The sequence below is a fragment of the Anabrus simplex genome, chromosome 7, assembly GCF_040414725.1.
Source record: "Anabrus simplex isolate iqAnaSimp1 chromosome 7, ASM4041472v1, whole genome shotgun sequence".
Classification (NCBI taxonomy): Eukaryota; Metazoa; Arthropoda; class Insecta; order Orthoptera; family Tettigoniidae; genus Anabrus; species Anabrus simplex.
The window spans coordinates 55879410-55905000 of record NC_090271.1 but is presented as its reverse complement, the minus strand read 5'-3'; positions in this window follow the sequence as shown (position 1 = coordinate 55905000).

The window sequence follows — 25591 nt, the reverse complement described above, 5'->3', positions numbered from 1 at the left end:
GTGATTCGCTGCCACTCCAGAGGCGCGAGTTCGGTTCCCGGCTCTGTCACGAAGTTTGAAATGTGGTACGAGGGCTGGAATGGGGTCCACTCAGCCTCTGAGTAGAGGTGGGTTCGATTCCCACCTCAGCCATCCTGGAAGTGCTTTTCCGTGGTTTCCCCACTTTTTCTCGAGGCAAATGCCGGGATGGTACCTAACTTAAGTTCACGGCCACTTCCTTCCCTCTTCCTTGTCTATACCTTCTAATCTTCCCATCCCCCCCCCCCCCCCCGCAAGGCCCCTGTTCAGCATAGCAGGTGAGGTCGCCTGGACGATGTACTGGTCATTCATTCTCCCCACTTGTATCCCCGACCCAGAGTCTGAAGCTCCAGGACACTGCCCTTGAGTAGGTAGAGGTGGGATCCCTCGCTGAGTCCGAAGGAAAAACCGACCCTGGAGGGTAAACAGATGAAGAAGTTAGTTTTTTATGCGCTCTGAATGTTATGATGCAATGTGTTTAGGAAAGCAGATACCGATGCATTTCTGGTGGTCACATTCGCCAGCCTAGCAATTTACTGCGCTCCGAACAGTAGCTTCGGCTAACGGTGGCCACGGCTCTAATGTGGCTTTTCAAGCTCTACATTCGGAAGGCGGTGGGCTGGATCCACCGTCGACTGTCCTGAGATTGGTGTTCCGTGGTTTTATATTTCCCTCACCAAGGTAAATGCCATGACAGTGCCTTTCATAGGCCACGGTCGATATCCTCTTACACTTCTCCGCACCTCAAATCACCGCAACCGGGCGAGTGGGCCGTGCGGTTAGGCGCGCGCAGCTGTGAGCTTGTATCCATGATATAGTGGGTTCGAACCCCACTGTCGGCAGTCCTGCAGATAGTTTTACGTGGTTTCCCTTTTTTACATTAGGCAAATGATGGGCCGCTCGCTTCCCATTCCTAGACCTTTCCTATCCCATCGTCGCTATACTATCTGCGTCGGTGCGACGTAAAGCAAATAGCAAAGAAAAAATCACGGCAACATCTCCTGGCCTGAGGGAGGGCATCACCCTCCAATAGGCCCGCCTTACCCCATCAGGGATTGGATTAAATACATTTTAGTAGTAGTTGTTTCACTGGCCTGCTCAAAGCGTCGATTTGAACCTAAAAGAACATTAATAGAATGAGCTGGATCCTCGGCTGCTTGCTAGGCCAACTCGACCAACAAACACACATCGACTGTACCTTGTGACGGAAGGAATTAAAACAAATTCCGCCAGCGGTCTACCCGAAGTTAGCTTACCCCCAGAAGATAAACAATGTCATAAGAGCAAATGCACCTTTCACCTTTGCAGCTGACAAGAATGGGTGTCTGTTGACATTAAGCTATAAAGTGTATTAACATAATAAATAATTTATACTTTCAATCTTTTATCGTACAGCGAATTTAATGACACAAATTTTATGCTCTAATATTAAACATTCAATTTATTAAATTGCTTGTTGTTGGACAGCTAAATGTCTCAGTCTTAATGTAATAACTTGGGCCTTTCAGCCGGACAGCTTGTCATACATTTATAAATTGATTTGAAATTGTGATAATTTCGAACAATAAAAAACATTTGTTACAAAGAAATAGTGGCTGGAATTGAAACGTCAGGTGTTGAGGTAACTGTCAGGAAATGACGTGACATGAAGGAGAATAAGAGCGGTAAGCTCCTAGAAGGAGAATAAATATTTGCTAAGGACTGCAATGTTATCTCGGGAAAAGGTGCCTTTATAAAATTAATTCCTGTCTCACCTTCTAACGGATTAAGTTCCAGTGAGGGGAGGTGAAGTCAGGAAGGTAAGTTGTATGAACTCACTCCTGCCCTGCTTGAGTTACGTTACAATAAAATGCATGTTGAACGCTTGATCCTCTTCTCTACCAGGTGGGGTATGAAGTGAGATGGACTTTCGAGGTGCGTTTTTACGACCGGATGTCTTTAGTGACGTCAACCTCATCATAGGAGTTCACTCATTTCCGTGTTTGGCCAAGCATTTCAAAAAAAAAAAAAAAAAAAAGGAAAACTTCAGCTGCGGTGGCCTGGTTGTTTCCTCTAAAAACATCATGTGATGAGCAGGACAGGACGGATATGTACGTGGCTTGGGTCTTGTTCAGCACCACATTCACACGAGGTGTCTGCGTTTGCTGGAAGGATGCCCCATTACTTCAGGTTGGTCTTGCATCGAGGGACGCCCACTCTTAAAGGGAGTTATGACTGAAATATTTGATTTTTGGGCACAAAAAAAAAAAAACCTTTTCTTCTGCATTCTTAAAAATATAGTCCATTCCTTCCTCTATCAGATAATGGTATCAATTATAGTAAGTCGCTCCGCCATTTTAAAGACCAGTTAAAAGGAGAGTGCTAGATATGTCAAGACCTACAACACCCAATGAAGCAGCACAATATGTTATGACCTTGTAGTTCAGGGCAGAGAGAGAAGCAGTGATCAAGGTAAAATGAGAAGATATCAGAATTGGCAGAAAATATCCAAGGAGGAATTAGGAAGTCTGAGGGGGTGACAGATGGTGCAGGGCGGTTCTGAAAATAAGTAGATATTATTTTTCTTTTCTTTTTTTGCTTTGCAGTTTTTCAAAATTTTGCTCTGTAAAAAATGGTCCTTGTGATGCCATTCTTATCAAAATGTATTTTCACTTGGTGAGATTGTTCTGAAAGATACACGTATTTCAGTTTGTAATGGGTTTTACGATGCTTTAAATTTTAATACGAATTTTGATGTTCAGTTTTGGATTAATATTGATTTTTTAAATGTGGAAACAAAACCTTTTCTGGAGAGAATAGTATTCATCTGATACTAAAACCCATTACAATTTGTATTTCTACATACATTACGTAACTATCAACAAAGTTTCAGCTTGATAAAACGAAAACTGTTCCACAATGATACTTTTAACGGAATTACTTTTTAAGTATAAAATATTGGAATAGCATTTGAACCAATAAAACTACACAACTCTAATTGGTTAAAATATGCGTTTATTTATACTTAAATGTAACAACCAAATTTGGTAAAAATCCGGTAGAAACTGTAGAAGTTTCAAAATTCAGTCCTAACTCCCCTTAAGCGCTTGAAGGACCTCCATACAGGGTAAGGTAGGAGGAGGAGTTAATGAGATGTAATGACGTAATAATTATATACTAGTAATAAGTACGGTAGGAAGATGTATGTTCGTGATGACCCTTCCCTTTACACCTTTTCTTTGAAGGTTTGGAACTTTTCCTATTAAATTATGATTTATTCTGGATGAAGCTAATAATTCCAGTTTTTATTACGACGATCATTATCACTCTGACGTATCAGTTCCATGTTTCAAATGAGACTGTGAGGCGGAAATGGTTGTGATCTCTCATATACCTGCTATTTCTTTCCCATGATTGGTAACTTCGTAATTTTCATTTGTAATTCACGTATTCTGATGCTAATCATTCGAATGGTTTCTTAAGTTTGTTAGCTGAAGAACTCTGCAGGACAGCTTAAACTAGTGATACCAAGCTGGTTGGCCATGCTTGCATTCCGGAGATAGTTGGTTCGAAACTCACTGTCGGCAGCCCTGAAAATGGTTTTCAGTGGTTTCCCATTTTCACATAAGGAAAATGCTAGAGCTGTACCTTAATTAAGGCTACGACCGCTTTCTTCCCACTCTTAGCCTTTTTCTATCCCATCGAAGCTATAAGACCTATCTGTGTCTGTGCGATGTAAAGCAACTTGTTAAAAAATCTAGTGATGAGTCTATTCAACTACTATCAGCAGGGTTGGAATCAAACGTCTTGAAAAAGGACACAAAGTTATACGGGGTGTTAAAAAAAGTGTTCCAAATTCCTAGAGGAGGAAGTATTGTTCAGAACTAGAACAGTTCCTACAATTTTATATGGTGGTCCGAAAAGATGTGAACCTGTTATACGAGTTTAGACGGTTGGTCGTACTGATAAATAATTTGAATGAAATCGATATCTTGCACAGTTGCCATTTTATCAGCCGCTGAATTTAGCCCGTTAGATCACTTCGCGAGTGAATTCAAATGGTCTTTGCGAAGTATTGTTGAGTGGTCATGGCTGACTGGACAGCGACCGCTATCCCACCGTCAGACAGCTCTACAATAGTAATTACGTAGTCTGAGTGGTCCTCGAACCAGCCCTCAAATCCAGGTAATCCGAGAGTTGAACCCGAGTCCTCCAGATTAGAGAGAGGTCCGCTTGTCCTACACTGCAAGGTCGACAGAATTTCTCCCATTTCCCCGCTTCTTCAAACCTCATTAATACTTTTCTTCGCTGTGATATATCCGTTTATCGGTTGGCGTTGTCAGATTGTTATCCAACCGCTAAACAACTGCCAGTAACGCAGTCGAGTAATTACTAATCTGTGGTTTTGAGTCTTATAATTATACTGTACACTTATGAATATCCCTGGTACCCAACTCTCTACAGGAAATAAACTACATACTCTACCACGGACAGCCTACAGAAAGTACCAATTATTCCTAAGCCATTCATTCCGTAATAACCCGTAATATTTCCATTTACGAATGCATTTTCGTGGAATATTCCTAGCAATAAGCTGAATGGATTTCAGGTATCTTTCGAGAAGACTAAATTCGTGACCAATATTATAAATTCACCCACAGCACTAAAAACAGAGAACGGAAAATCAACAAGGTTAATAAATTTAAGAACAACCAAACCAAACCCCATGGCGCAACAGCATCGAAGGGACTTGGCCTACCTAGCGACCGCTGCGCATCCCGAAGGCCTGCAGATTGTGAGGTGTCGTGTGATCAGCACGACGAATCATCTCGGCCGTTATTCTTGGCTTCCTAGACCGAAGCCACCATCTCACCGTCTGATAGCTCCTCAATTGTAATCACGTGGGCAGAGTGGAGCTCGAACCAGCTCTCAGATCCAGGTAAAAGTCTCTGACCTGGCCGGGAATCAAACCCGGGGCCTCCGGGTAGGAGACAGGCACACTACCCCTACACAGCGGGGCTGGTAATAAATTTAAATACCCAGGTAAAATAATTCAGATTGATGGACTCGATAAGGACGCAAACAGACAAGAGCAAGGAAACACGAACTAGCCTACCAACTGACTTAAGATTGCCACAGTAAGAAGAAACTCTCAACGAAATCTGACATCAAACACAACAACACAGTAATCAAACCAGAGAATGCCACAGAATGCACGATCTCCATGAAAACCGGTGAAACAGAAGAGCTAGGAAGAAAGGAAATTATTGAGAAAAATTTGGGGACCATTGACAACGGAGGAAGGAGGGGTTAGGCAGAGGAGGAATAAAGTTATATACAAGGACGAAGAAAGTGAAAAGATATCAGACACAATCAGAAAGTGAATTAAATTAAACAGCAGATTGACAGAACGAGTGTTACAAGAGCAAGAATGGCAACTGTCCGCCTCTGTAGTGTACTGATTAGTGTGATTAGCTGCTACCCCTGGAGGCCCCGGTTTCGACACCCGGCTCTGCCACGAAATTTGAAATGTTACTAGGATTATAACTGGATCCACTCAGCCTCGGGACGTCAACAGAGTAGAGTGGGGTTCGATTCCCACCTCAGGCATCCTCGAAGTGGTTTTTCGTGGTTTCTCACTTCTCCCCCAGACAAATGCCGAAATGGTACCTAACCTAAGGCCACAGCCGCTTCCTTCCGTCTTCCTTGTCTCACAAGACCCCTGTTTCAGCATAGCAGGTGAGGCCGCCTGGGCGAGGTACTGGTCTTCCTCCCCAGTTGTATCCCCGATCGAAGTCTTGCGCTCCAGGATACTGCCCTTGAGGCTGTAGAGGTGGGATCCCTAGCTGAGTCCGAGGGTAAACGAACCCTGGAGGGTAAACGGATTAGTTAAATGACAAACACCAAATATATCACCTGAGATCTTTTACATACGAACATCGTACAACATGGACTGTCGAATGGACATTCCTTCCGTCGTTCATAAACCCGAGTACTTCTACTGGTTTTGAAGCCACGATATCAGTGTCTAGAGGCCAACACACTACCGCAAGGAGATTCTGCGACAATCCTAATGCAAATATAAGTTACTTCATAATCAACCATATACATATAGGGGAGAGTCCTACAGTACCGGCCGGCTGGCAGTACCGGCCATTGCTGGTTCTCGTTTTAGGTGTTATATGGCAGTAGCTTAGAGGTGGCATATGAAGGATGCTACATTCCCGCGTGTCATACTTTGGGGGTTTCGTTTAGCGTTAAGTCTTGTGTGAGATGTGAGGGTTGTACATTGGCAGGCTTACGATCGCGCGCGAAAAGTTATTTTCAAACCCCAGGTACTCCATTTCCAGATAAGCTGTTGATTTTGTTTTTACTTGTATATTATATACATTCCTTGAGGACGCTATAGCTGGTAAGAGTTTCACGACATCGTCTATTAAACAATATCCAGTTGGGGAAGTTTCTTCACGTGAGTTTCGTACAGTACCGGCCAACCATATGTCTTCCAGTACCGGGCAGTAGGACTGTTAAAGAAATAAAATTATATCCACTTCTTATCACTTTCCAGAGTGAAATGGCAGAAAAAGGGGGTAAAATAAAATAAAAGTGGATCGAGGACGGGATGAAGATGGCACTGAACTAAATTATTTATAACAAAATGACTGCAAGGCTGGCTGCTGAGGCTTTTCATGCGCCAAGAAGTACGTTAGGAGATCGTCTGAGAGCACTTAGAGTGGGTGTGGCTGTGGATCTAACTCCTCAGATGGGAAGAATTAAAAAATCCTTTTATTACGATATGTAAAATCAGTTGGTTACTTATGTGAAGGATCTAGAAAATCTTCATGTCCCTGGGCAGGAAAAAATGTACAATTAGCATTCGCTTTGGCCGAGCATTCAAAAGTACCTCACCAATTCAACAAAGAAAACAAAACTGCCGGAAAGCAGTTTTATTGTGATTATTATGTAAATACTAAGGAAATGGAGGAAAACACATCATGCATTATTTGTCGTGAGTCATTGGATGAAGAATGGGTGCAGTGTACCAAATGCAAAGACTGGGCGCATGTTGGATGTGTAGACCACGGGAATATTTTGTATTTTATTTGTAATATATACATACATACATTATCATTATAGACTGTTATGCCTTTCAGCGTTCAGTCTGCAAGCCTCTGAGAATTTACTAAACGTCGCCACAATCCTCGATTTGCAACTAGTGTTGTGGCCTCATTTAGTTCTATACCTCTTATCTTTAAATCGTTAGAAACAGAGTCTAACCATCGTCGTCTTGGTCTCCCTCTACTTCTCTTACCCTCCATAACAGAGTCCATTATTCTCCTAGGTAACCTACCCTCCTCCATTCGCCTCACATGACCCCACCACCGAAGCCGGTTTATGCGTACAGCTTCATCCATCGAGTTAATTCCTAAATTAGCCTTTATCTCCTCATTCCGAGTTCCCTCCTGCCATTGTTCCCACCTGTTTGTACCAGCAATCATTCTTGCTACTTTCATGTCTGTTACTTCTAACTTATGAATAAGATATCCTGAGTCCACCCAGCTTTCGCTCCCATAAAGCAAAGTTGGTCTGAAAACAGACCGATGTAAAGATAGTTTTGTCTGGGAGCTGACTTCCTTCTTACAGAATACTGCTGATCGCAACTGCGAGCTCACTGCATTAGCTTTACTACACCTTGATTCAATCTCACTTACTATATTACCATCCTGGGAAAACACACAACCTAAATACTTGAAATTATCGACCTGTTCTAGCTTTGTATCACCAATCTGACATTCAATTCTGTTGGATTTCTTACCTACTGACATCAATTTAGTCTTCGAGACGCTAATTTTCATACCATACTCATAGCACCTATTTTCAAGTTCCAAGATGTTAGACTGCAGGCTTTCGGCACAGTCTGCCATTAAGACCAAGTCGTCAGCATAAGCCAAACTGCTTACTACACTTCCACCTAACTGAATCCCTCCCTGCCATTTTATACCTTTCAGCATATGATCCATGTAAACTACAAACAGCAAAGGTGAAAGATTACAGCCTTGTCTAACTCCTGTAAGTACCCTGAACCAAGAACTCATTCTACCATCAATTCTCACTGAAGCCCAATTGTCAACATAAATGCCTTTGATTGATTTTAATAATCTACCTTTAATTCCATAGTCCCCCAGTATAGCGAACATCTTTTCCTTCGGTACCCTGTCATATGCTTTCTCTAGATCTACGAAACATAAACACAACTGCCTATTCCTCTCGTAGCATTTTTCAATTACCTGGCGCATACTGAAAATCTGATCCTGTAATTATTGCAAAAAATAAACCAAACTTGAATTTAGTGGATGCCAATTCCTATAATTATGTGTTGTCGAGTTCTTTCTGTGTTTGTTTGATATTAGTAGTGTATTAGACATGTATATCTTAGAAAATAGTAACTGGCCGGTACTGGAAGAAGGTTTTTGTAGTCCATGGAAATTAAGCTTTGTTGTATTTTTAAATATTATTAACTTTCGGTAAGATTTTACGGAAATCACACCCTTACATTGAAAAAGCATTTAGTAAAGTACAAGATTATTGTAGGAAAATCTCATACCGTAGAGCATTTTATTTTTATAAGGGAAAAAGTTAAGGTGGCCGGTACTGTAGGACTCTAGCCATTAATATGTTAATTCATCATCAAAGCGAATTAATAAATTGTGAGGTTTCAACCTCTTCATAGTTATAAAAAATAGGTGAATGATTTAATTTCCACAAAATCAGCTGAGAAGTTTCGCTGGGTTTTTACACTAGATGGTGCGCTTAGAGTTGACTCGTGATGTATATAGAAAACTCTGCTGTATTTATCTCTAGCGTGTTTGCTTTTATTCAGTGAGATATTAACGTTGATTGGTGGGATTACCTCACTTAAAACATATTAAAGAAGCTAATTAATGGCTATTAGTTGCAATAGATAACCATGATGAGTTGAAATTTGAAGCCTCATTTTAATGAACGAGCACATGTTACAGAGAACTGAAGTTGTAATAAGTCAGCAGTGTGCTTGCTGGTGATGCGCATTGTTCCGCATGCTATTGTTCCAGGTATGATGCTCATCATAGCCTCAGCCATTGTCATTCCACCACCAATTCTGTCCTCTGACCGTCAATGGACATCAATAACTCAAACAAGATGCTGTAGTCTGCAAGAGGCTAATTGTCCCCGTTTTATTGATAAATACCATGGGAATAAAAGAGGAATAAACTGCGTACTCCACACCCTATCGTGCGTACTCGAGAGTGATTTGATCCCAGGGATAATTTCGTCCCTCACTACAGAATCTGCCCGGGCCGCCTGGTGGTCTTGACTGTTAAGGCGTCATTTCTATACGGTCTGACACAGTGATTAACCGGTTCGAGTCCCATTGGTAGCAAAACTTTCACTATCAGGGAAGGAGAGCTCGAGTTATACAATTTATAAGGTAATTCCGGTAGCGTTGCCGCACTTTTGTATGCCTTTCCTTATATCTCGGTATATTCACTTCAAACATTGTTGCAAATTCAACGAGCATAATTTGAAAACATGTACATTTGATCAGAGATGAACAAAATATTGGTAATTGAAAGTAAATGGGAAAAAGGAGAGGACAGATGAATTGCTGCATCAGTGGCGTCTCTCCCTTGAACCCGGTATAGATGCCGACTTTGCTCAGGAGAGATGTCACAAGTAAAATAATTAATGACGAAATCAAATTTAAGCCAATTTCTTCAACTTTAATATAACTGAACATTAGAACGTACTACAAGACAATTATATTCACATAATATAATCATTCAATGGTGAAAGAATCGAACTCATAATTTACAACATTAAGTTAATCATATTTTAATTTCAATTTACTATGAATGTGCATGTGCAATGGATTCTTCAGTGTGTTATATAAAGGAAATATCAAAATCATCTTGAATATAATTCTGTCCCGACATAGTAATTTGAAAACATGTCTAAGGCAGGATTCTTGAATCAAAAACTGATGTTTACCCTCTTACAAGTTTTTACAGGTCGTTTCTTAGACCTTTGTTCTCTAGCAATTTTGCTGCCACAGTCGTTATATGTAGAGCAAGATTCATGCAGCCACTGATTGTAACTCAAACGCTGGATCCAGAGAGCCTTTTTCCAGATTTCCTGACTGTATTCTAAGTTTCAGGGTTCGTTCCGGAATTCTATAGTATCATTCTGCCTCCCTGATCACTATTTCCTTTGCTTTCAGTCTTTTAACAGTGCCCTTACTTGTATACTGAGCAGGCGTGTCGTAATTTCTTATTTCTGAAAATAAAATTATTTAATATAATAAAATAATGTTACCAATGAAAGCAATAAAAATAAATTATATATATTAAGAATTGTGATAGCAATGAGGCATCTCAGCCGGATTGTTGTGCGGCAACTCTCCTAACTATCAGGTAGAGACACCGCACCCTCCTGTCGTCGTAGTTCAAGGCTACCATGGCCCAAAATTAACTTACTCTCAACTGCAGTTATACTTCTGACTTCTACTGTACTAAGAAAACGGCTGATTTAAGCATTTGAAACCAACTTAATATACAATAAATTAACACATGGAAAAACTTTGTCAGGAGGAAACATGTTCTCGCCTCAAAATATCGGCTATAATTGGCGTAAAATATACGAGCAAATTTCGTCACACTCGCATAAAGTAGTTCTTCCTTAGAAACTGAAAAACCGTACATATTGCCATCTAGCTGTAACGATGCGAACTTTTAGCTACAGAGTATGCAGCATTTGTAGCGGAGCGGCATCTGTCCCGGATTTACCTTACTCACTAGATTGTATGCTAAAAGCCTGGATTCAGTTGCAAAACTCTGCGCGGTGCTTATCTCGAATGAGAGCATATGACTCTGTTGATGGTGATTCGTCCAACGGATGGAGACGTTAAGCCTTGAGCAGACCCCTTGGTGCTATTCGAGAGGAGTAGGCTATGTGCCGGCACGGGAATTCACCCATACGCCTCCTACTATCATACATCACGTTCATTTCGTCTCACTGATTTCTCTGATGAATTTGACGTGAGGAAGGGCATCCGGTCGTAAAACCTCGCTACGAATGTTCGTCTCATTTCATACCCAATCCCGTAGAGAAACGGGACAAGGTTTTGACACACAGTCTTCTGGAATGGCGCATGGTTTTTAGTGCCGGGAGTGTCCAAGAACAGGTTCGGCTCGCCAGATACAGGTCTTTTGATATGACTACCGTAGGCGACCTGCGCGTCGTGATGACGATGAAATGATGATGAAGACGACATATACACCCAGCCCCCGTGCCAGTGAATTAACCAGTTAAGGTTAAAATTCCCGACCCTGCCGGGAATCGAACACAGGACCCCTGTGACCAAAGGCCAGCATGCTAACCATTTAGCCATGGAGGCGGACACACAGTCTTCTAAAATGTATACATAGATTAGAAGAAGGAAAAAATGTAACTGTACATCGAAAACTGTTGCAAATATTTTTATTGTTTGAAACACTTCAGAATTAATAATACATTTTATTGATTATTATACGCAGATTTTGTGGACTCTTCATACGCCACTGTGTTGGAGCCAAGTCGTTGCGATTTTAAAGACTCGTGGACACGTTGCAGCACTCTTAACTATAACTTCTCCTTGAATACCAGCAGCTCGGGCTGTCCATCCCTTCATGTTCACCTTCCTACAAGTATGTCCATATTTTATTACACATGAAGCAATGTTTTTCTACTTCTGTTTGAAGTAATTAATGTTTTGTATTGCAAGCATGTTAACGTCACATAGGATCAGACAGGTCTTATGGCGACGATGGGGTAGGACTGGCTGTGTACTTATTCAAGGCACTTTTTGGTGTGTGAAACAGAGGAACCTTGAAAGCAAATTTAAACGGCTGCAGACGGTGGGGTTTGAAACCCACGATATCCTTAACGGAAACTCTCAGCTCTGTGTGACTACTCGCTCGGTAAGTAATTATCTGTTTCTCCTTCCGTTCCTGCTCAACTCTGACTGACATAGACTAAGGATTTACAGTCTACCTGGCTTGAAAACTAACAGGCCGGCGCGCTGCCGCCTGAGCCACGGAGGAACATCCTTGTGATGTGAAAATTTTGAAAATTGATAAAGATGACTGTTAGGAATACTGATGAAAAATAGAAGTACGGTAGATAAATTTAGGAAAATATTTCAGGAAAAAAGTATTTCTGTAAAAATGATTAGGAATAAGTCTAGTGTCTCTTTTAACTTGAACGCCTTTTGTTCGTGGCCCTTCTATTTTTTTTCTTGCCCATACCTCCAGTCTTTGAAGTGTCCGTCCTCGTCCACTTATCTCTCCAAGAGAGAATAATTTGATCTGTTGTGCTTCCTATTAAAACAGTAACAGTCAACAAATAACTGCAAACGCCATGCTACTTTACTAATAGACGTGCTCTACCGAGCTCGATAGCTGCAGTCGCTTAAGTGCGGCCAGTATCCAGTATTCGGGAGATAGTAGGTTCGAACCCCACTGTCGGCAGCCCTGAAGATGGTTTTCCGTGGTTTCCCATTTTCACACCAGGCAAATGCTGGGGCTGTACCTTAATTAAGGCCACGGCCGCTTCCTTCCCAGTCCTAGCCCTTTCCTGTCCCATCGTCGCCATAAGACATATCTGTGTCGGTGCGACGTAAAGCCAATAGCAAAAAAAAAAAAAAAAAAAAAATAGACGTGCTCAGTGCTGTGCAGTAGACAAGTGTCTATTTTATTCTTCACTAGACTAGTCCCTTCTTGTGCATTCAGATCATTTGAATAATCACCGAACAGTTATTCAAGACGATGCACAGGGAAATTGTCTCAAGCCGAGGAATGAGTTAAATTACCGCTCAAGTCAATGGTGCGGCTAACAGCGCTCCCCACAGATGGCAGTAATGTCGGGCACAGGTTAATTATTGCTGAGATTTGGAGGGCCTGGTCTTAGTTAATGACGACTGTCCTTAGTCTGACAGGTCCGGGTCAAGCCAACCCTATCTCCCGTAATCTCAACAATGGAGAGAGACCAATACTCGGGACAAAATTTAATTAAAGATTATAAATAGCTAGCGTGTTGACGGTGAGGTGATGTCACTGCAGAAGTAATGCCATCTAGCAGAGATGTGTGGCAACAGAAGAGTAGGAGTGGCGGCAGACCTCGGCTATAAAAACAAATTACAACAATGTTAATATTGAGCTTTCACGGCTCGTACTTGTAGATATGATGGGCTTTTGGGCTTATGCCATGTCAAGATATCAAGGTAAAACTCTTTATGTTCCGAATGAAATTTGCTAAGCCTTCTTCGTGAACAGTAGAGATTTTCTTCTGAAGATATGGAATAAAGTTCTCTGCGAAACGTTAAGAGTTTCACTTTGATTTCTTGACATGGCATAAGCCCAAAAGCCAAAAAATTACAACAATAGTCAGTGTAGTGTTTATGTTGGTACGCTTTAATGGGTTAAGGGATACATTCATTTTCCAACATACGTGAGTGCCGAGGGCTACCTAAAGTCTAGTACTACTAAAATGTTTTGATTCCTCCCCTGAAGGGGGAGGCGGGCCTCTTAGACGATAACGCCGTCTCTCAGGCCGAGAAATTTGTTAAGGTGAAGGAGATGCTTAGAGTGGGTGAGGGGGTTAGCGGCCGTGGCCTATATTAGGAACTTTCCAGCCATTCGCCTTAGTGCAGGAGAATGGAAAACCATTCTCAGGACAGCCGACGGTTGGGGCCAGCCGTCAGGTCCAGCTCTGTCCCGCCTCCCGAATGCAGAGGAGTAGACACACGGTAGAGCCGTTGCCACCCCTCCTCTGCTCGGTTGGCCGGTCAGAGTGCAGAGCTGTCGGACCAGCCGTGGCCACTTAATGGGCCTAGACCCACTATACATCTGCCGACGTACCTAAAGGGGCCAACATTTGGGATCATTCTGGCTGGTGGGATCGAAAGAAGGGCAAAGCTGATGGTTGATGTAAATTCTTTGACATAAATATACCTTAGAGCTGGGGGTCTTTCGAAAATTTTATGTAACGAAATAGTGTCGTGTACTCAGGGTGGTTGCCTAATTGTGAAAATGAAAAATTACAGCCTGTTTCCAGTCATTTGACCGGGTCAGGAATGGAATGAATGAAGTCCCTATCTAGCGGCGAGGATAGTAAATGCGCCGGCGGCTGAAGCATGTCGCACTCCTCTGGAGCAATAATTAATGACTGACAGATGAAATGAAATGATACTGAAGTGTGTTGCTGGAATTAAAGACGACAGGGAAAACCGGAGTACCCGGAGAAAAAACTGTCTTGCCTCCGCTTTATGTCACATGGAGTGATTGAACCACGGAACCCAGCGGTGAGAGGCCAGCGCGCCGCCTGAGTCACGGAAGCTGGTTGCCTAACTGTACTTCCTCTTAAAACAATAATCACCACCATAAGTGTCGTGTAAGAAAATGGGTGGCGCGATGCTACATTGTACCTTGGGAGTTGCACAGGCTATGGATCCGTATGCCATAGCCATCCATCATACTTCACATCACAGCCTGCACGTTGCTAGGAAACATCGTTTCCCACATTTTATTGAAAGTCATATTTATGATAATTTTTGATGAATATCGAATTTTCACGACCTCACTGAAATCGAAATATACTTTCAAGCAGCATTCGAGAGACTCGTGGATTCGTAACCTACCGTCAGCTGTCCTCGCAATTATTTTCTGTGGTTTCCCGCTTTCACATCCTTGCAAATGCCGGGAGATTTCCTATTCATTGGCCACAGCCGATTCCTTCCACCTAATTACCCAGTTTAATTGACGATAATTTATTTCATCTTCTTCATTTCAGGAAGAGCATCCGGCCATAAAAACATGTCGTAGAAATTCGTGTCACCTCAACCCCGACCCTGTTTCAAGAAACACAATGAAGGGGTAGACATACTTTAAATATTACTGGTGACTCATCAGTAGAGACGAGAATTATAGGCACTAAAACATAAAATAGGCAGGCATATATTCTCTTAAATTAGCCAAAATAGGCATTTAAATAGCCACTAACGTGTAAAATAGGCAACGAAATAGGCATGGAAAAATGACTTATAATTTAATAACACACTCAATTACTTTAAAATGAATTTACAAGCAACGTTTCAATGTTTACCGACAACAATCTTGTTCTCGTCTCATTGCATAATGTTTCTGTACTGAGAGAAAGATTTCTAGTGATTGGTCAAAACTTCAATGAAGTCACTTCATCTGGTTTTATTTCGCTGACAGCGACTGCCTTCCTAGAGGTTCGGTCAGAACTTCCCCTAACTTCTTCCACAATCCCAAATGACCCCACCAGGGGTATACAACTCTTCTCCAACTTGGTGATTGCTCCCGGCAGCTTGTTGAGATTTCAAAATGTTCCGGTTTATGCAGTGGCATATTATCTCCCAACATTACAGTGCATTGGTCTGAAAAAAATGGTTGTTGGTCGCTGCCCAAAGTGGACTGGTAGAAAGGCTGCGTTGATACAGATTTTTGTACTCGTATCAGAAGCATCGCAGTATTTCTAAGTTGATCTATGTGGTATTTTTCTCACATTTGGTCTGAAAAGTAATGAAATTGACATAAATTACATTGTCCCTGTATCTTAAATTTCTACAGTTGGGCTAATTGGCAATAATGCTTAGTATATATCATGCATTTGTTTCATAAAGAACCGCTATTAGAGATTACGTTTGTAGAAGGACAAAACTTTAAAGTAGGAAAATTTACATGTATGGATTTTCAGTTATAATTTGGCAGTATCTTGTCGGGTTCACCGGGAGAAAAATAGAATTAAAAGGACGTGAAACGATACCGGAGTAGCGTAGAGGAGAGATCCGTCCTTTATGCTTGCCAAGGACCCACCAAGCTGTCCCTAGCAAGATTCATACTTATATAGAAGAATGAAAACGGAGGCACTACGAATCTCAGATTTGTAAACATTTTATTCGTTGCTATTTGCCGGCTTTGGTCAGCCAGGTCAGCTGTCATGAAGACTATTTTCTGTTGCCTGCAATAGATCCTGCATCATGTGTGCCCACAAGGCCGCCACCTTCGTTGAAAATTAAATGAACAATATTACTTGCTTTACGTCCCACTGACTACTTTTACAGTTTTTGGAGACGGCAAGGTGCCGGAACTTAGTCCCGAAGGAGGATTTTACGTGCCAGTAAATCTACCGACACGAGGCTGACGTATTTGAGCATCTTCAAATATCACCAGACTGAGCCAGGATCGAACCTGCCAAGTTGGAGTCAGAAGGCCAGTGCCTCAACCGTCTGAGCCATTCATCCCGGCTGAAAATTAAAAACCGCGTAATTTGAAATTGTCGTAGCATGCGCCCATAACCTTATTTTTGTCACAATTTAGCAAGACTCATGAAGGGATACTAGGGGCTTATTGGCGACTTCATGGCATTAACCTGGGAGCTTACGCCCCTCAGACTCTCTTGGCTTCCCCCTCGCCCCCTCTCAAGCACAAAGGTTACTAATCGGACCTCACCAATCCAGACAAACGCTCTTTTCGCTGGCCTGGTCTTGTAAAGATAGTCTTGGCAACCTTGTAAAACACGCTGTGACATCGTCCCAGCCGGGCTACATTGGTTCTACAACCTACGTTTCGCGAAGGCTTAGCGTGTAATAGAATTAACGATTTTTAAAGGTGGTTTTAAAATTGCATTTCAGTTGTGAATCTATTTTCACAGGAAATGAATCACAGTTGAAAATACCGATTTAATTTTCATCCATTCTGCGACAAGAAACCACCGGCGTTCTAACTTCTCGTTCAGTAATTTAATGATTATTTACATTTTAGCAATATAAATTTTTGAAAGTTCCCGACTAATACAGCATTGCAACAAAACAACTTGCCACAATATACACATTAATAGGCCTATAAATGCTAGAATGAAATGCGATCGCAGTTCTCAATCACAAAAAAATGATAAAAGGAACCAACGAACTTTCCTCCTTACAGCAAGCTTGACAGACTACCCTTCCATCCTTAGTGACAATGGGATCCCCTGTGATCCACGGCTTCAGACAGTAGGACTTCGACGATTTTTCTTTGGGCATTGCCACAAATAAAGTTCTTCTTTTTCTTCTACTTCACAATAAACCACAGCACGTTCTGAACATAAAGCGTACGCATACACCAGTTCTCATCGAAAGGCACGTACAGGGCATATGTGTTGTGCAACACACAGTAGTTCGACGCTGACTGATTCTCGCATATGTCTTAGGAGTTTGGAGGGGTTGAAGTCTTCGAGATCAAATTGTTCCTTGTTTCTCCTGATGGAAATTTCCCTAGAAGTGTTTCTGCTGACTTCTGAGAATTCCCATCTTTGTTCGTGGGGTAAACAGGTATTGCGGAAAGAGAAGATATTTCTGTCGAGCACACTAGCTACAATATAATGCACTGCAAGAAAATGGGCTTTTTAAAAATACAGTTAAAAGGCATCAAATAGGCAATTATACTCCAAATAGGCACAAACCCCTGAAATAGGGATTTATGGGCACAATGAAACCAACTAAATATAGCTAAAAAGACCCTAAAACGGATTTATATCTCAAGAGCCTACGTTTCTGAACACAGGAATAAAATAGGTAAATAGGCAAATTCCCGCCTCTACTCATCAGCATGGGTTCCTTAACCGTATTTTATGACCCCTACTTGGCAGATTCAATACTGGCTCAGTCCGGTGGTATTTGAAGGTGCTCAGATACGTCAGCCTCGTGTCCGTAGATTTACTGGCACTTGAAGAAACTCCTACGGGGCTAAATTCCGCCACATCGGCGTCTCCAAAAACCGTAAAAAGCTAGTGTGACGTATAGTCAATAATATTATTATTAATTGTATTTTATCGGAGTACAAATTTCGAAGTCAAGAAAGGCTACCGGGATGATAAGTTTAAGTGTACAGATTATGTAATGCTCACATGAGAGAGAGCCAACGAGAAGCGAAGAGAGAGAGCTGACGTATAGTAGATGACGTGGAATACGCAGGGCAGCTAGCAGTTGGCGGTAACGCATGCCGCGATATCTTCCAGCTCTGTGATATTAGGTATTCGAGGCCTTAGCTTTCAATCGTCGCCACGCTTTTACGATTCCATTTCTCCTCCTTCCTTCTTCTCATTTTCATAGTCATGATTACTTTCCTGATCGATAGCAAAGCGACTCTTCATGTCATAAAGAAACATAACAACAAGAATAACCACCACCATCGTCACCAGCTATTTCGTTACCATGTCGAATAAACAATGCTTGCCGCTGACGGACATGGCAATAAAATGATAAATTAATGGATATCTCCCTTACCTTAATTTCTACGATAAAACTATAGACACAGAACCAGAAGGCATCGCGATTAGACACGAGTAGCTGTTAAGCTGCATTCAGGAGATAGGGGGTTAGAACCCCAATGTCGGCAACCCTGATGATACTTTTCCCTGGTTTCTCATATTCACAATAGGTAAATAGGTAACTTGTATCACGTCCTTCGCATTCTTAGTCCTATCCTACTCCATCGTCGTCTAGTACTTCTCTGCGCCACTGTGTAAGAGAAAGTATATGAGACTTTGTAACTTATCTGTTAAACACCTCAGCTCCACGCTTGCTGGGGACACTTGAATATCAATATAAAATATACGTGGCTTGCCCGCAAATTGCCAAGCAAATAGAATACCAATTATCATACTTCATGGTTTCCCATTTCTCTATGTTTTGATTGGGCGCCAGTTTTACATTTTTTAATAAAAAGGCTGTACCGCAAAATTTATATTGAATGTCATAGAGACTCACACATAAATTATCGGAGTGGGGTATTAAAATAATTAACCATTAAGTATCGCTTTGAGAACAAAAAATAACGCAATATAAAGTCAAATTAATTTATTAAAAATCGAGATGAATCGGAAAAATTCTTTAAGCTAGAAGAGAATTCAGAATTTAATGTTACTGTAATTTACTGTTGCTTGCATTATCTAATTTTTGCTCACCAATTGCAGCTTCAGTTGAGGTCATCTGAATCCCATTTTTCCATTGTGGATTGGCTCCATGGACATCCCCCTTCCTTCTGCGATTCGGTTTGGGCTATCTGGCCTAACACTCCCTAATTGCCTCGTCTTTAAGATAGACATTGTCCCTATGCTTATGGAAATTGATCACAGTTGATCTTGGGTGGAGAAAATTCAGTGTTATGAATTTTTCCATTTTATCAGAAATACCGAACCAACTAAGCTGTTCTGCTGATACAATATAGATTTGTACCGATTACAGTAGACTTGAACTAACATACTTCTTCGTGTACTATTACGTCCTACCCTGATCCGACAGCATTGCAGCACCTACGTAATATATAACGAAACGAAAACTCAAAGTACTAACAACTATAAATTGGGCGCCCTGGATTGCTCCTTTCAGGATTATATACACGAGATTTCCTCTCCATTGATGACTGCTCCATACCAAGTCTCTTTACAACAGCATCGGATTCGTTGATCCCATATCATAGCTTTCCCTCTCTATATCTTCAAGAGTAACCAGTGGGCGTGTCGACGATGTTGTCCCGGGCTCGCTCTAGCCTTTGCGCGGGTCGCTGTATAATTAAGTGCTCATGACTTAAAACCAATGACTCATTCCAAATTCCCAGCATCAAGAATAACTTTTCCGTATACACAAATATGAGATGGAATGACACAAGCACTGTCTCAACATATTGACCAAAATACAATCTATATAAATAAAATTGTAGGGGGTCCGCTGTCTGTAATTTCTTTTGTTTTGCCAATTTTTCAGATATTTGTCCGTTTTAGGTCAACTCAAGACCGAATCGGTGGTTTTTACTTTTCGTGTCTGTTTGTCTGTTTCACCATCACGTCGAAACGGCTAGATAGATCTCAACCAAACTTCATATTTAGAGTATACTCATCCCGGGGAAGGTTTCGATATGCATATAATTTTAAAATCCTTGAATAGACGGGGGGTTTATAGGAAAACCAGAATGGTTTTCCTCCATTTTCTCCTAAATTATTGATTTTCTGTAAACTCCGTTTACCGTACGTGAAACGCCTCCTCATTATAAACAACTTTCGTTATGTTCATAATTTACCTTACTCTTCACATGACGGAGAAATTTACAATTTTCTGGTGGTATCATGCTCTGCATTGAGTGACCGACAGACCGACAACGAACCTACAGGTTACCATGGCAACGTCTCTGACTGCATGCCAGCAGGTAAGTAACGTATTGCCATTTTCCTCATCATGCTTTTAAATTCGTGGTTGTTCCTTGGGTAGAAGGCAAGAGAGGCGTCAGTCGGCCTATCTGCGGGATATTGGCGGAATATCGTTGGAGTTTATAACCGCCCTCGAATAGATTAAGTAATAACACCATTAGTCATCTTCTTATTTGTTTACCTAAGAATCACTGCACCTAAGTTTCACCTCTGTTACCGCTTTATTATATCCATAACTCACACCAGCTTAATTTATTGAGGGGCATTTGATTTTCCAATACATTCACTTGGCATTTACATATTTGTCGTTATCCGGCTGTCCTCAGTTATAATCCATTTTCTATTAATTTTCACCTTTCTTAACTGTATTATTTTCTTCCTTAATTTCGCCGTATGCACGCGAGTGCTAGAAACTACTGGATGTATTTCCACCAAACTTCATATTTAGAATCCACCTGTCCTTGATAGGTTTTAGGGCAAATATTGTTTCTAAATCCCTGAACTGACTGGGGGTTTATACGAAACCGAAACAGTGATTTTGCACTTCCACAAAATATACACAACCAAACTTAATGGAAATCTACCTACCTTGATGGAAATTAACTTCTAAACCTTTTTTTCTCATGTGCATCATTTCGATACGAGGATTAATAAGGGAGATATCATTAACGGACCATTTTTAGGTACAAGTCCCATCGGACGTAACTCACGAGCGGGTGCGTGTAAAGCGTATTCCTTACAACTTGAAAACTACTGAAGATATTCGACCCAAAATTTATATTTAGCATCCACCTGTCCAAAGGTAGGTTTTAAAGGTCAATAACATTTCATGTTCCGGAATGGACTGGCGGTTTATAGGGAACCGAAATGGTGATTTACTCTTCCACAATATATACAGAACAAGACCAACCTGACTGGAAATCGACCAAACGTGATGTAATTCCACCTCTAAAACTTTTTTCATGTGCATTTTTTCGTCAGGAGGATTAATAAGAGAGATATCATGAATGGTCAGTTTTGCAGGTTAAGTCCAGCGGACATAGCCCAAAAAGTGTTGTACATGGAGCTGAATCCTTATCTATATAAATCAAATCGTAACGACTGTGTGCCTCTACATTGACTATTTTGGCGAAATTTTCGTACAGCTTTCCGTTTAAGGGGTAATAATTGCCATCTGCATAATTTTTGGTTTAGTTTCCTGAAAGTCCTAATTTTTACCCTCCTCGGCCAAAATCGAGATTGCGGCATAATCTGCCAGAAGAAAAAAGATAATTAAATTTTTCACTTTTTATCCCCGAAGAATATCGAAAAATGCAGTCCTCCTCCGTAGCGTAACGGTTAGTGTAATTAGCTGACGTCCACGGGGGCCCGGGTTCGATTCCCGGTACTGCCAGAAATTTAAGAATGGCGGGGGGGCTGGTACGTGGTTGAAATCGTATATGCAGCTCACCTCCAATGGGGGTGTGCCTGAAAAGAGCTGCACCACCTTGGGATGAGGACACGAGTTTAAGTTTTATCGAAAGATGCAGGCAATTTTAATGATGGTGCAGACCTTCGGAAAGTCCTATCACATAACGAATTGCACAATCTCCGTTCAATTTGGAATGATCTACAACTTTGGTCTTAAGACTTTTTGCCGTATCTGTATCCCTTTTACGTTGATTTTTCTCTTTTAATCGATGTTAAGTAAATTTGGACTTTTCACATGCATAATTCATACTTTCAATTATATGAAATACAGAATCATCAAACTATTCACGAAAACTGGCCCACCCAGTACCCATATGTGAGCCAAAAGCTATGTATGTAGCTGTCACATTATTATCCGAAAAGTAATGCAATGTGAGATAATCTTACGAAAACTTTACCCTGTTCAACGTTTCTAACTCAATCTGACCCAAGAATAGATGAGATATCATAGGACCAGCCTTTTAGGGCACTAAATCCGGCGTCTTATGGTATAATTCTTTCTCGATATGACGTACTTTTAGCAACAATTAATCTGTAAATGAAAGCCTGCAATATTGCAAACACGCATATACTTTCGTATGTCGATCTCTATATATTCACTGATGTTGATTTGTAGCGATAGAGAAAAAGGGTGTCTGCTATTGTAGTCAGCACTCCCCACACCGACTTTGAGTGGCAGTAGGAAAGGCGTCCTTCTCCAACTCCTGGGTAACTGTCATTAGTAAGGAAGGCCTACCATTGTAATGATTAGTTCACTTCTCGATTTGACTTTCAGAAGGCAAGGGAGCATGCAGTTTTGTTTAAAAATCCCCTACCGGATTGTGTTTGACAGTAGGCTAGGGTGCCCGCCATTATAAACAAATGTCCTCATCTAATATGTGACTGGCATTAGGCATAGTGGCCTGCTATTATGATGGAAACTCACCAGCTTGGTGTGACTGGCTGTAAGCTGGCTGGCAGTAGGAAAATGGGCCTGACATTATAATGATAACTGCACGACTCAATTTCGAGTAATAGTAGGTTAATTACCTGCCATTATAATAAAAACACCTCAACTGTAATCTGTCTGAAAGTAGGAAAAGGGGGTTGCCATTTTAACGAAAACTCCCCAAATCGATTGTGTCCGCGCAGTAGGCAATGGGGCCTGCAATTACAATGTAAACTTCCCAACTCGATTATGAATGGCAGTAGGCAAGTGAGCCTGCCGTTATATCACAAATCCGTAACAAACACTTTACATTGGAAACAACGTATAGGGACCTCCCCATGCACTTTCTCGGATAACGCTAAGAGATATGCAATTTTAAAACAATCTTATTTACTGCATGTACAGTATTTACTTCGATATTCCAATACAATGTAGAATACCGTAGCGAAGCACGGGTACATTCGCTAGTACATAATAAATTCCTATTCTTTCATCATTTAAATAATAAATCATGTACTAATATCTCTAATATGATTCCAATATCATTCTAATTTACAATTAACTGCAGTTTAATCAACAGGTCTCAATGAATAATTGCCGATAGCGGATAATTTTATGTCAAGTGATATCACGTAATTGGACTATAGGATTTCAATTAACATGGCTGGAAAAGCCTGGAAGGTTACAGCTTTACAGACAGGAAGAAAGGGTAAATACTGAAGAGAGTGTGGGAAAAAGTGTTTTGGCAACCTTTCTACACCAAACAAGGATCACTTAGAACTCGTTAACTCACCAGGGTGCAGATTGTGATTGACAGGTGTCTTCCAGGTCATTTCCAGGAACCGAGGCCGACATGAACCTAGGACCTAGGAAAGGTCTTCATTCCCCTTCTCGAAGGGAAGGGGCGGGCCAACTGGAACGTAACGCCTTCTCTCCGGCCGGCAGATTCGGCGGGTTTGGAGATTTGAAAGAGTTTGGGGATGGGTGGGGGTTTTGGCCTCTTGGCTTAGTGCATTATTGATTTTTCCAATTGTACAATTTTGGTAATACATGGTCTTACAATATTTAGTTAGATGTGCTGTTACAATTTAGCTTTATATAGGTTACAATTTACAATTTTCCAGTTTACAATTTACATTTGTTTTACAATAGTTATAATTTTAGTTTTACAATTCGCTTTGTTACAATTTAGGGGCTGCTTGGCCGAGGCGGTAAAGGCGTGCTCGGTTCGCCCGGAAGGACGTGGGTTCGAATCCCCGTCAGGAAGTCGTAAGAAACGAGATTGCCACTTCGGGAGGTGCATATTGCCCTGAGGTTCACTCCGCCTACACAAAAAATGAGTACCAGGTTAATTCCTGGGGAAACGGCGGCCGGGCGTAGAGCTAACCACTCTACCCCATCACGTGCCGCAGTTAACAATGGTGGAAGCCTTTACCTTCCACTCCTCCTATGGCCTTCACGGCCTGTACGGAGGTGACCTTGTGTTTGTCTTTTGTTGCAATTTATGGTTACATTTTTCTAATTTACAATTAACATTTTTCCATATGTTACAATATAAAGATTTAATTTTGCCGTCATGGTTTGTCCTCATATATACGTGCGAGCCCAGTCGTAACCCTCTACGATATATCCTGAAAGGAACTTGTGATTCAACTGGAAGCTCCGAGCATAAGTGCATAGTGACAGACTCTCCGCTCTATTCTCCTTGTCAGGCTTCCCCGTACACCTTCTACAACACGAAACGAGAATCTGAGCCTCGAATATTCTAGTTCTCCATCATCAAGATATACTGTAAATAAGGAGGCTAGCCACGATCTATCAGTTAGTGTTTGGAGTTCGGAGTCGGACTGGGGCAGTAGTAATGTTGGCTGTCATCAGGTGAGAGGGAATATGAGTAGAGTACTGTGTGTGTGCTGCCTTGGAGTACTGTATGTGTACCGAGTTGGAGTGAGCCACGGGAGCTTGACGTCAGGAGTACTGGTGTACTAAGCGGAGTACTCTCTGTGTACTGCCTTGGAGTACTGTATCTGTACCGACTTGGAGTGAGCCAACGGAGCTTGACGTCAGCGGTAATGGTGTACTGCCTTGGAGTACTGTATGTGTACTGCCTTGAAGTAGTGTATGTGTACCGAGTTGGAATGAGCCATGGGAGCTTGACGTCAGCACTACTGGTGTACTGAGCGGAGTAGTTTGTGTGTACTGCCTTGGAGTACTGTTTGTGTACCGAGTTGGAGTGAGCCATGGGAGCTTGACGTCAGTAGTAATGGTGTACTGAGCGGAGTACTGTGTGTGTACTGCCTTGGAGAACTGAGTGTATATTACCGTGGACTGTAGACCGTCGTGGAATTACTAGTGCAACGAATAACTGCCTCGGCTACTTTCCACATTCTCATGGGTCAACAGTTGAGTAGATATTTTTCTCCAATAGCGAGTGTATGCTTTATAATAATATGTGGCTAGAATTTGGGGAGATGTGAAGAGTTCATGGGTGTAAGTGGTTGATGGTGGTGGTGATTATTCTTTTGTGAAGAAATGAAACTGGGCAACCCTTCTCTATTAATACTCAGAGGAAAAATAGGGAGATGTCTTATGTTTCGAAGAATAAAGGGATAGGATGAAGAAAGGGAAGGACCATCTTATAATGAAAACCTCTCTAGGCTTCGCAAAACCTAATACCAGCGCCGTTGAAAAATAACAGAATAGACGGAGAGAGATGGGATATTAAAGATGAAAGTGAGGAGCCTGTGGCATGCAGGCAGAAGAAATGTGAGGCTCATATAGGGTCCCGTCTTTGTCAGTCCACGCTTACCTGGTGGTTCTTCTGTCAATCGCCTCTTGCAACATGCTGGGAATGCAGTGGATATATTCTTCGGTCCTCACCCATTGACGGGGAACGTTAACACCCACCCCTAT